This window comes from Phyllostomus discolor, chromosome 6, assembly GCF_004126475.2.
Source record: "Phyllostomus discolor isolate MPI-MPIP mPhyDis1 chromosome 6, mPhyDis1.pri.v3, whole genome shotgun sequence".
Classification (NCBI taxonomy): Eukaryota; Metazoa; Chordata; class Mammalia; order Chiroptera; family Phyllostomidae; genus Phyllostomus; species Phyllostomus discolor.
The window spans coordinates 163,715,129-163,725,146 of record NC_040908.2 but is presented as its reverse complement, the minus strand read 5'-3'; positions in this window follow the sequence as shown (position 1 = coordinate 163,725,146).

The following is a 10,018-nucleotide window of genomic DNA, read 5'->3' as shown; positions in this document are numbered from 1 at the left end:
TTCTACCCCTGCTCTGGAGGGAGGAGGCCGGGGCTACTCCTCCAGCCCTGAGGGTCTCGTCTGAGTTGTGGTCTGACCCAGGGACACCTGAGCTGAAGCCTGCTCACAGACGAAGGAGCCCAAGCCCCCCTCGGGCCGAGGGGGCACCGCTCCGGGCTGGGTCTGTTCCCACCCAAACTGCTCCTGAGTCCTGCCCTCCCGATGGCTGGATCCAGGGCACCTTTGGTCCTGACCTTGCTGGACCTCTTCATGGCCTTGACCCTCTTGACGTTTCCTTCTTGAACCTTTTTCTCTCCTGTGTCCCTACGACTCAGTTCTTTCCTGTTGTCCTCCCTGTTCTTTCACCCCTTCTTTCCTCTGGTTGCCGTGTCCTGTGGCTGCTCCCATCTCTCCCCGATGCCCAGCCTGGGGCACCAGCCTGGCCTGGGCAAAGCCAACTCTGAAAGGGCCTCCCCGTCTCCTCGCTGGCCTCCTCAGCCATCCTCAGAAAGGGCACCAGAGAGATCTTCCTAAAACCCGGTGGTCCCAGCATTTGCCTTTTAGAGCTTCCTTTTGCAGGCCGGATGAAATTCAAGCGTGATTTACAAAACCTTGGCCGTGGCCCTGGCCTACTGTTCGAGCCTCATTCCTCCCCTCCTCCACCCCATGATCCCCCCTGACTCTAGTGTCTGTGCATTTGGAGCAGTCACAAGCTACGCCTGGTGCCTGGAGGGCACACCTCCTGCCTTGTCTGCTTCTGCAAATGCTATTGGTACTTCGAGATTCAATCACATAGTCATCTATCCATTCATACGTTCATTCGTCCAATGCAGGCTGAGCCCCCACTGTGCGCCAGGCACTGTGCTAGGATCTGGGAATTGGGGTAGACCTGGAGAGGCGTTGCTTGGAGCCCCTTGGAGAAGAACTCGCCACTGGCTGTGAGGAGAGTGGCCATCAGACAGCTGTCAGCGGCCAGCGACTTCGGGGTTTGCCCCAGCCACAGACAGCTGCGTCTTCCCGGGGGCTGCTCATGGGTGGCGACTGAACAAGGAGGGCTCTGCTGTGCCGGGCGGGACAACTGCAGAGGGTGACACTCACTCCAGAGCTCCCTGCCCGGGTGGCTGAGACTTTGCCAGGCCCAGCAACACAGACCAGCTTTTCCTCCAGCCGGGTCCTGCTTCCGCCCCCTCCCCTTCATGGCCTCGGATCCCTAACAGCGATCTTGCAGGCCAGGCTCCTTCTCAGCAACTGCTTTCCTGATGGCATCCACCCACGAGGGGGATGCGGATGCGGCGGTGAATGAAGTGGGCCCAGGTCCCCGTTGCTGCCAGCCAAGTATGAGCCAGCCAAGTGCCCCCCCCCCCAGGAGAACTCAGCGGGGAGCCAGCACAGAGGAGGCGAGAGAGGCCCACTTAAAGGGGAGAATGGGGCCTCTGGTCCTCTCCGAGCAGGCAACTTAAGGCTGACACCCACCCAGGGGACACCCAGCACAGGTGCACCACAGACACAGGAACCGTGGGAGCCAGATCTCAGAGGACCTCCCACCAAGCTCTTGATGCTCAGAGTCAAAGGAAGCTCGGGGATGTTTTATGTTAAATGCTTTTAAACAATTCCATTAAGATACACATGACAAGACTTGCCATCTTACCCGTGTTTAAGTGTGTGAAATGCATTCGCACTCACGCTGCTGTGTAGCCGTCACCACCATCCACTCCCATCGCTCTGCTCATCCCATAAAGCTGAAGCTCTGCCCCATGAGACGCGAACTCCCTGCACCCCCCCCCCCGGCCTCTGGCACCCCCCATTCTACCTCCTGTTCGTATGATTTTGACGATTCTGAGACCGTGTCTGTATGTAAGTCGTACAGTACTCGCCTTTCCGTGTCTGGCTTATTTTACTCAGCGTGTTGTCCTCCAGGTTCATCCGTGCAGCGCACTGTGGCATTTTTTCCCTTTTAAGGCTGAATAAGACCCCATTGTATGTACAGACCACGCTTTGCTTATCTGTTCACCCGTCGATGGACAGGCACTTGGGTTGTGTCCAAGTTTTAGGGACTGTGGTTGGTGCTGCTATGAACATGCCGTACAATCTGGAAGGTCCTGATTGGGAGTGGCATCCTGGTGAGGGTGGGGCGGGGAGGGTGACGAGCAGCTCAGCAGAGACGTGGTGGGGTTTGCACCAGCAGAGGGCGCTGGGGTGAGGCCCTGGGAGACACGTGGGCAGGATGCCGGGTAGCAGGCGGCAGGGCAGGGAGAAGCTGGGCACCAGGGTGAGCCCGAGGGTTTCTGACGGGGCAGTGGGGTGCACGGGTGCTGTTCCCTGACCTTGAGAAGACTTGGGAGGAATAAGGCTGGGGATGCAGACTGGGTGAAGCCTTCTCCAACCGACGGTTCTCATCAGTGACCACTCTCACTGCAGGCCCCCGCTCCCCGATGTGATGAGCCCACTGCATGGAGCTTCAGCTTTGTGCTTCTTTTTTTTTTTAATTTTTAAAAAGATTTTATTTATTTATTTTTAGAGAGGGGAAGAGAGAGAGAAAGGGAGAGGAACATCAATGTGTGGGTGCCTCTTGAGTGCCCCCTACTAGGGACCTGGCTTGCAACCCCGTCATGTGCCCGGAGTGGAGATTGAACTGGCAACACTTTGGTTCCCAGGCCAGCACTCAATCCACTGAGACACACCAGCCAGGGCTCAACTTTGCAATTCTTTTTTTTAATTTTAATTTTTATTTTAAAAAATGTTTTAGGACAACTCTCGGACTCTGCTAGGATTTCTGAGACTTCACTTCATTTTTTAAAAAAGACTTTTATTTATTTATTTTTAGAGAGAGGGGAAGAGAGAGAGAAAGAGAGGGAGAGAAACATCAGTGTGTGGTTGCCTCTCACGTGGCTCCCACTGGGGACCTGGCCCACAACCCAGGCATGTGCCCTGACTGGGAATCGAACTGGTGACCCTTTGATTCAAAAGCCAGTGCTCAATCCACTGGACCACACCAGCCAGGGCTCAACATTGCAATGCTTTACGCAGCAGCTGCTCAACAGGAATTGTGTGGCATAAATCGATGAAAGAGGCTTTCTCGACTTTTCACCTTGGGAGGTTAGGGGGCACCTCAACACAGTTAAGAGCACAGGCTCTACACTAGCCACCCACACGCTGCTGTTGTCACAGGTAAATGAAAGCTTGACTGTTACTTTCAGAAAACAAAAAGCAACACTTGCCACCCACGAGGACTCGTCCAGTCAATGACCGGGGGGTTGTGTCCAGCCGCGAAGTGCCGTGTCGCTGGAAAATCCAGGGCAGGAGGTCTGAACTGGTGAAGCGATGGCCAGGGCAGGCTGCCAAGGGAAGCCAAACCAGGCAGAACGGAGCGAGAAGCAGAACCAAAAAGAGCAAAAACAGTCCACATATGTAAATGCTTGCGTGTGCGTAAAACATCTACAGAAGGGGACAGCTGTTTCCGGAACGGAGGCCCGTGTGGAGGGGACGTGGGGGGAGGGAGACGTCACTGGCAGTGGTGCTTCGGTGCCGGGGGAATTTGGAATGGTAGAAATCCATGATCGGTTCAAAGCAAAACAGAATGTAAGTCCTCACCTGAGGGTATATGTGTCGATCGTGGGCGGTGGGCAGAGAGAGAAACAACCATGTGAGAGAGAAACACTGATTGGCTGCCTCCCATATGCGCCCCGGCCGGGAACCAAAAGTGTGCAGACGGTGCTCCAGCCAACGGAACCACCCGACCCGGGCGATTCGAAATAAAATTAATAAAAATGAGAGAACCGGTCTGACACCGGCTAGCACGTGACGAGCCTGAGGACACTGTGCTGAGTGAAGTAAGCCAGTCCCAGAGGGACAAAGACGGCACGGCTCCACTTACAGGAGGCCCCCGGAGCAGCCACATTCCAGGCGTGAGGCTGGGGATTGGTCCCTGTGCTGGCTGGGGCCTGGGCAGCCACCACCAGGTGTCCTGAGACGGGCTCTCCCCTCCCTGCCCGTGGTAGAGCCTCGCTTGGGCACGGTGGGGGCTTTACCCCGGCCCCACCTGAGAGCCACCGGGCACCGGCTCCTCTGACTGGCCCTGTGGACCCGTTAGGCGGGGCTCAGAGTGCAGAGCTGCTTAGGCTCTAACACCTGCTCCCCACACACTGGGCTCCAGCCGGAACCCTCACACCTGCCTTAGCACAGAGCGAGGACTGGAAGCCACCGTTTCCAGCTACACGTAGGCAGTGGCCTGGTCCCTGTGCAGTGACGAACATCTGGGGAAAGACAAGCCACTCATGTGTTAGTCCTGAGGGAAAGGCCGTGGATTGGCAGGGCCCCTCCAACCGGAAGCATCCCCTGTGTTGGCTGAGGCTGGGTCTGGGGGAGCCCTGAGCTAGGCTGCTGGAACTTCAGGGGCAGGGCCTGGCCACAGCTGGGGCGTGGCCAGGGGGGCTGCCCTGGGAGCTGCTTTCCCCAACCCCGGCCTGGAGGTTGTGCCTTGGTGACGGTTGGGAGTCCTGGGGGATCTGGAAGCCCTGACCAGGGGTTTGGACTATAAGTCTGCTGACCCCTCCCATGCATTTGGGGTGTGTGTGTGCATGTGTGTGTGTGTGTATGCATGGTGCCGGGTCGCCGACACACATGCAGGACCCCGAGGGACCGTCTGGTAGCAGGGCTGGGGGGTGGGGTGTGGAAGGGTGGGCCAGCAGCAGCCCCCGCTTACACTGTCAGAGGTGCTGACTCAGACCAGATGTTCGCCCTGGGGCTCAGTGCCGGCTACCCTAACATGCAGGAAGCTGGGGTGCAGCCTGTGCTGGCTCCTGGCTCGCTGCAAGTCTCAGCATGGCCGGGAAAACAGGCTGGATGCGGTGGGCGGACTGTTCTGACCCCGTCTGTCTGGCTGGGCTACTGGAGGTGGACTGGCCGGGCCACAGGCTCACAGGTCAGCTCGGCAGGCAAACTGTTCGGTCGGGCCTCCTCCCTCCTCCCTGGGCTTCCGGCTCTGGGTGTACTCAGGAAGCAGCAGCCTGTGAGCAGAGCAGACTTGCCCTGTGGGTTTGGTTCATTTTCTTCTGCCTTTGTTCCTCCCAGGGCCACCCCTGAGTTAAACCCAGGGCCCTCCCAGGAGGGCCCGGCAACTTCCCAATGGTCCGCCAGCCATGGCACCTGAGGCCCGTGAGCTTTGGGAGAGCCTGCCGATGTGTCATGCATCTGTTGCCTCCAGAACATATTTTTTAAAAAAGACCTCAGAGCTGTAGTAATGAATATTTGCCTAGGTAACATTATTTGCACTAGCTTCCTGAAACTCAGTTAGCTTTGCTCTAGTTGTACATAGACGCAATCAAGTTCCAATCAGGGGAACCCAATGTGTCATCTATTCGTAGCAACAGAATTCTTAAAATTATACGAGTCTCTTCAGAAGTTTAGGGCCAAAACGATACTTATTGGTAAGTGTGTATATTTTGATGAGTTTGATGTGATGTGGAGTGGACACATGGAAACGTAGAGGCCTCCCACACCTGCCGCTGTGGCCACAGTGTAGCCACCTCCAGGACAGGCAGGGAGGGGCCCGAGGGAAGAAATACCCCCATTTCTCTCTGGTCCCATCCTCTGATCTACAGCCAGAGCCTTCCCGTGGCCTAACCAGTTGGCATTCAGCCAGCAAGGGAGCCCCAGGTTTGTGGTCCCTGGAGGCTGGCCTCCGGGGGCCACAGCACAGCTCAGAGAAAGGTAGAGAACAGGTGGGTGGGGGAGCGTCAACTACAGAAGAAGCGGTATCATTCTCTGTATCTGTAGCGCTAGGCCTTGCTTTTCCCGCTTAATGTTATGTCTTGGGTAGCTCTCAACACGTTGACACTTATAAATACCCTGGATTTTCTTTCATGCTGCAGAGTATCCATCCCTCCACAGCTTGTAACACAAGGTAAGTTACCGGAGCCTTACGGAGGGGCACCTGTATGGCTTCTAGCTCTCTGCCCGTGACAAGGCACTCAGTGAACAGCCTGCCTCCTTCTGCCCTGGGGCCTTCTCCTGTGGGAGAGACACCTGGGTTTAGCCATGCTGCCTCTCTCCGTTGCTGTTGGCTTTCCCAAGGCGAAGCCCATCCGTCCCAATGGCGCCCGGCACTCCCTCCCCCCCCTCCCCCGGCTTTATACCCAGGCGTGCTGTACCCAGGCACAGGAGACCTGGCTTCTGCTGTTTCTGGAGTTTCAGGGAGGGGTGGGGGTGCGGCCTTGTCACCCTGCTGAGGACCTGAGCACTTCCTTGGCTCCCCAGACTGGCCAGTGGATGAACTAACACTTGGAGGGTAGGAGGGTGGAGCAGGGCTGGAAGCCGGGGAAGTGCCTTCTAGACGCCGGAGCACCACCAGCAGAACCGGCAGGTTCTTTGCTCTGGGATAAGCTCTCTCCGCCGGGAAGGGACAGCCAAGGTGATGGAAGGCCCGGTTCTGCAGGGTGGAACCGGTTCCCCTCCGTTTTACAGGCTGGCTCTGGGGATTTGGGCCGTAGACTCGAGGGCTGACGGTACACGGTACACGACGACACGGTTTACTTCTTGCCCTTTTCCAGGAAGCTTGCTCGGTTTTATGGTCTAATCCTGCAGGCCCTTTGTTCTGCGGTGAGTCACCCAGATCCTGGCCCCGCGGCTGCCCTCTCCCACCTTCGCCGCCCTGCACTTGTTCTCACCGTAGACTTGGCAGATCGCTGCAGGCCCCGCCGTCCTGGCACCTCAGGGTGGGTCGCACAGCCCGGGTCGCACAGCCCGGCTCTCAGCTGCCACGGGGTCATGAGCTGACACGGTCAGCGGATGTGGGTCAAGGCCCAGCTCTGCTGCAGGCCAGCTGGGTGGCTCTGCAGGGCTGCAGTTGTCCCACACACGGTGGCGGGGGGGTGAGGGGGAGAGCAGATGCCACAGGCTTCCTCTGACTCTTCATCTGAGGCACAGAGGGGCCTGGCGAGCCTTTGTCCCTACGTCCCCCACCCAGCAGCCTACACTGCCCCCTCTGGGTGCCACATCACAGTCGGTTCATCAGGGTGATTCAGGGTCCTCAAACACAGGTGAACCGCATGGAACTTGTTTTATCTATCTATCATCTATCTCTACTTTTGTAGCTAAGTTATGTTTTATCTTTGCATATGGCTTTCCCAAGGCGAAGCCCATGCATTTGCATGGCTTTGAATATGCATTACATATGTAATGCATATTATAGAATGCATAGTTACTGCATATACATATATAAATGTATTCACATAATACATAATATATGATATATTTGTCAACGGATGGGCATTGGCACAACTGATGCTCTGTGCTTGGCTGCTCCACTCTGCTCCAGCAAGGTGTGTCCAGTGTTTCAGCATCCGCTGGGGACACACAGCCTTCCATGAAAAGAAAAAGTGCACTCCCAGGAGTCCAAGCTGGCATATATAGACAGAAGTCCCCGCCCCTCGTCCTTCATTGGTCTGTCTTCATGCAAATGGAGACTCATGTACATGAAGAATCCAAGTCCAGGGCAGTTTGATTGGTCCAAAAGGCACCTCCCTCATTAGTCAGAAATGAGCTGCTCTGATTGGTCAGTGAAGATTTTGATGGGGAAATAGCTGTGCAGCTGTGATTGGATGGGGAAAGCCTCAGTTCTATTGGCGAAAATAGGGTTGTGGGAAGTCCTTTATAAGGGCTGGCTCAGGTGGCAGAAACAGTGCAGGCAAACAGAACATGCAGAGGCAGGGAGTCCCGTGCAGGCTTCTCCCTGAAGTGTTTGTGTGAGAGGCTCCTGTGTAGAAATGGCTGCTAGGCCCTGTTTTTCTGTGTGTGTGTGTGTGTGTGTGTGTGTGTGTGTGTGTGTGTGTTAATTTGAGCCCAGTTAGCCACCAGAAGCCCTTTTTAGTAGGTATCTTCTTTCTCAGGGTTCACATATTTATAACAAAAAAAAGTAATTTCATTTTACAAGCCTTCACATTGCTAAGGGGATGAAGACACAGTGTCAATCACCCTGGGGACCCCCCCCCCTCCAAGGCTGTGCCTAACTTCCAGGGGGCTTGTGCAGAACCAAAGCATCGGAGGGATTTGTGTGGGTGCGGTCACCTGGTGCCTGAAGTCTCCGGTCAGCAGCCAGGCCCTGCTGGCCACCAGTCTGTGAGGGCTGCTCCCGTGTGGTCCCTCCACCCATCTGCAGACCTCGAGCTTGCTGGCCTTCTCTGCCACCTTAGGGCGGCTCCCAGTGTGCAAAAGCCTGCTGCTGTTCTGAACTTGTGTCAGGGCCTGGAAATTCCGTTCTGACACCACCTAAGGCCTGTCTGCCTGGATGTGTCCCGTTCTGGTTTCTCTTTGGGGGATTCTGCTCTCTGCTCCCAGTTTCCTGGGGACTCTGCTACCTAGCCGAGGCTTGGTCTCTCCAGGGACGCCTGGAGAGGAACTTTTTTTAATACCTCCCTACTGCACACAACAAAAATTATTCTCAGTCATTCCTGTAGGATGAAATGAAGAATAAAGGCTAGAAAGGAAATATAGACAGTGATCATTTTCATTTATTTATTTATTCAAGTTCATTTTCCTTTATTGAAATACACACATACACATGAATATATAGAATATCATGCCGATAAAAAACATAAGTACTAGCCCTGGCTGGTGTGGCTCAGTGGATTGAGTGCCCACCTGCAAACCAAAGGATCGCTGGTTCGATTCCCAGTCAGGGCACATGCCTGGGTTGTGGGCCAGATCCCCAGTTGGGGGTGCATGAGAAGCAACCACATACTGATGTTTCTCTCCTTCTCTTTCTCCCTCCCTTTCCCTCTTTCTAGAAATAAACATATAAATTCTTTAAAAATACCATAAATATTAGAGCACACACAAATATTCACACATTTTTTCAGCAGTTTGTGTATTTACCTAATAAACTTTGATTCCTTGGTAATATTTTAATATTTTATGTGAATAATTACCCAATTAAAATTTACCCATACATGAATTTTTACAATACCAAAATAGCTGCCAAGTGTAACATTTAAGCAACTACTGAACTGTACCACCAGTGCAATAGTTTATGTTTGGGATTTGTTCTTTAGTCCTAAAGCAATCAACAATGGAAAAAGAATACCTTTCAATGTTAAAGATATTATAATTAAAAATATTTCCCACATAAACCTACATTTTCACTTCCCAAACGAAAATATTACACCTTGCACTATCTTACTGTGTGAAATTGTAAGCCCAAATACAAGCCTGCGGTGGTGGTCTCCTGGGCGACAGAACCAAGGCAGCTCACGTCTTCTTCCTCGGCCTTCACAGTCACATGCTTTGCCCTTTGCTCTCCATTTCCGTTCAGACGCCGCGGCGTGCGGCTCGTGAGAGCTGCAGACCGGAGCCGAACCTGCAGCCGGCTCCAAGGATCGGAGGCTTCACGACAGGGGGGAGTCCACTGTTTAACTGGGAGTTCTTGGAAATAATATAGAATTCAGTGTCTAGTAAAAGATAAGCAATAGACATATGCTAATGGGCAGCTTACACCTACGTGATGAAAACTCAATAGTAACCGTGGCAAATGCTTAGGACATTTTTTAGGGAGCAGAACTGTTAGACGGGACAAGGGTTTCAAGGTCTCGGTGGTTCTTAACTAAGTGCTGCCTTACTAAATGTTAAAATGTATAGCATCGTGTAGCCAACTGCAGAGAAGAAATCAACATGCAATGGACAAATAGTGTCTATAAGCAACGGCTAAGCCTCCCCTTACTTGCTCAAGTAAATAAAATAGTGCTACCTTAACTACAACCAGACAACCACATCTTGCTCTTGAGTAGAACAGCCTAAGCTGTGAATCCCTTGAGTTAGGTAACAGGTTTTTTTGTTTGTTTGTTTGTTTTTAAATCACCAACATTGTTTGGAATAGCTGGCACATGGCGATGATCCAAAGAATACTTTGTAGTGGGTCCTATCATTGTTTTTAGGTCTTCTCACCTCCCGCACCTGGAGTGGGGAGCAGGCCACAGGCTTCAGCAGGGTCCACCGACTCGTGCTAACCCTTGCCTTTTGCCTCCCGCCCACTCTGGGAGTCCTTTTC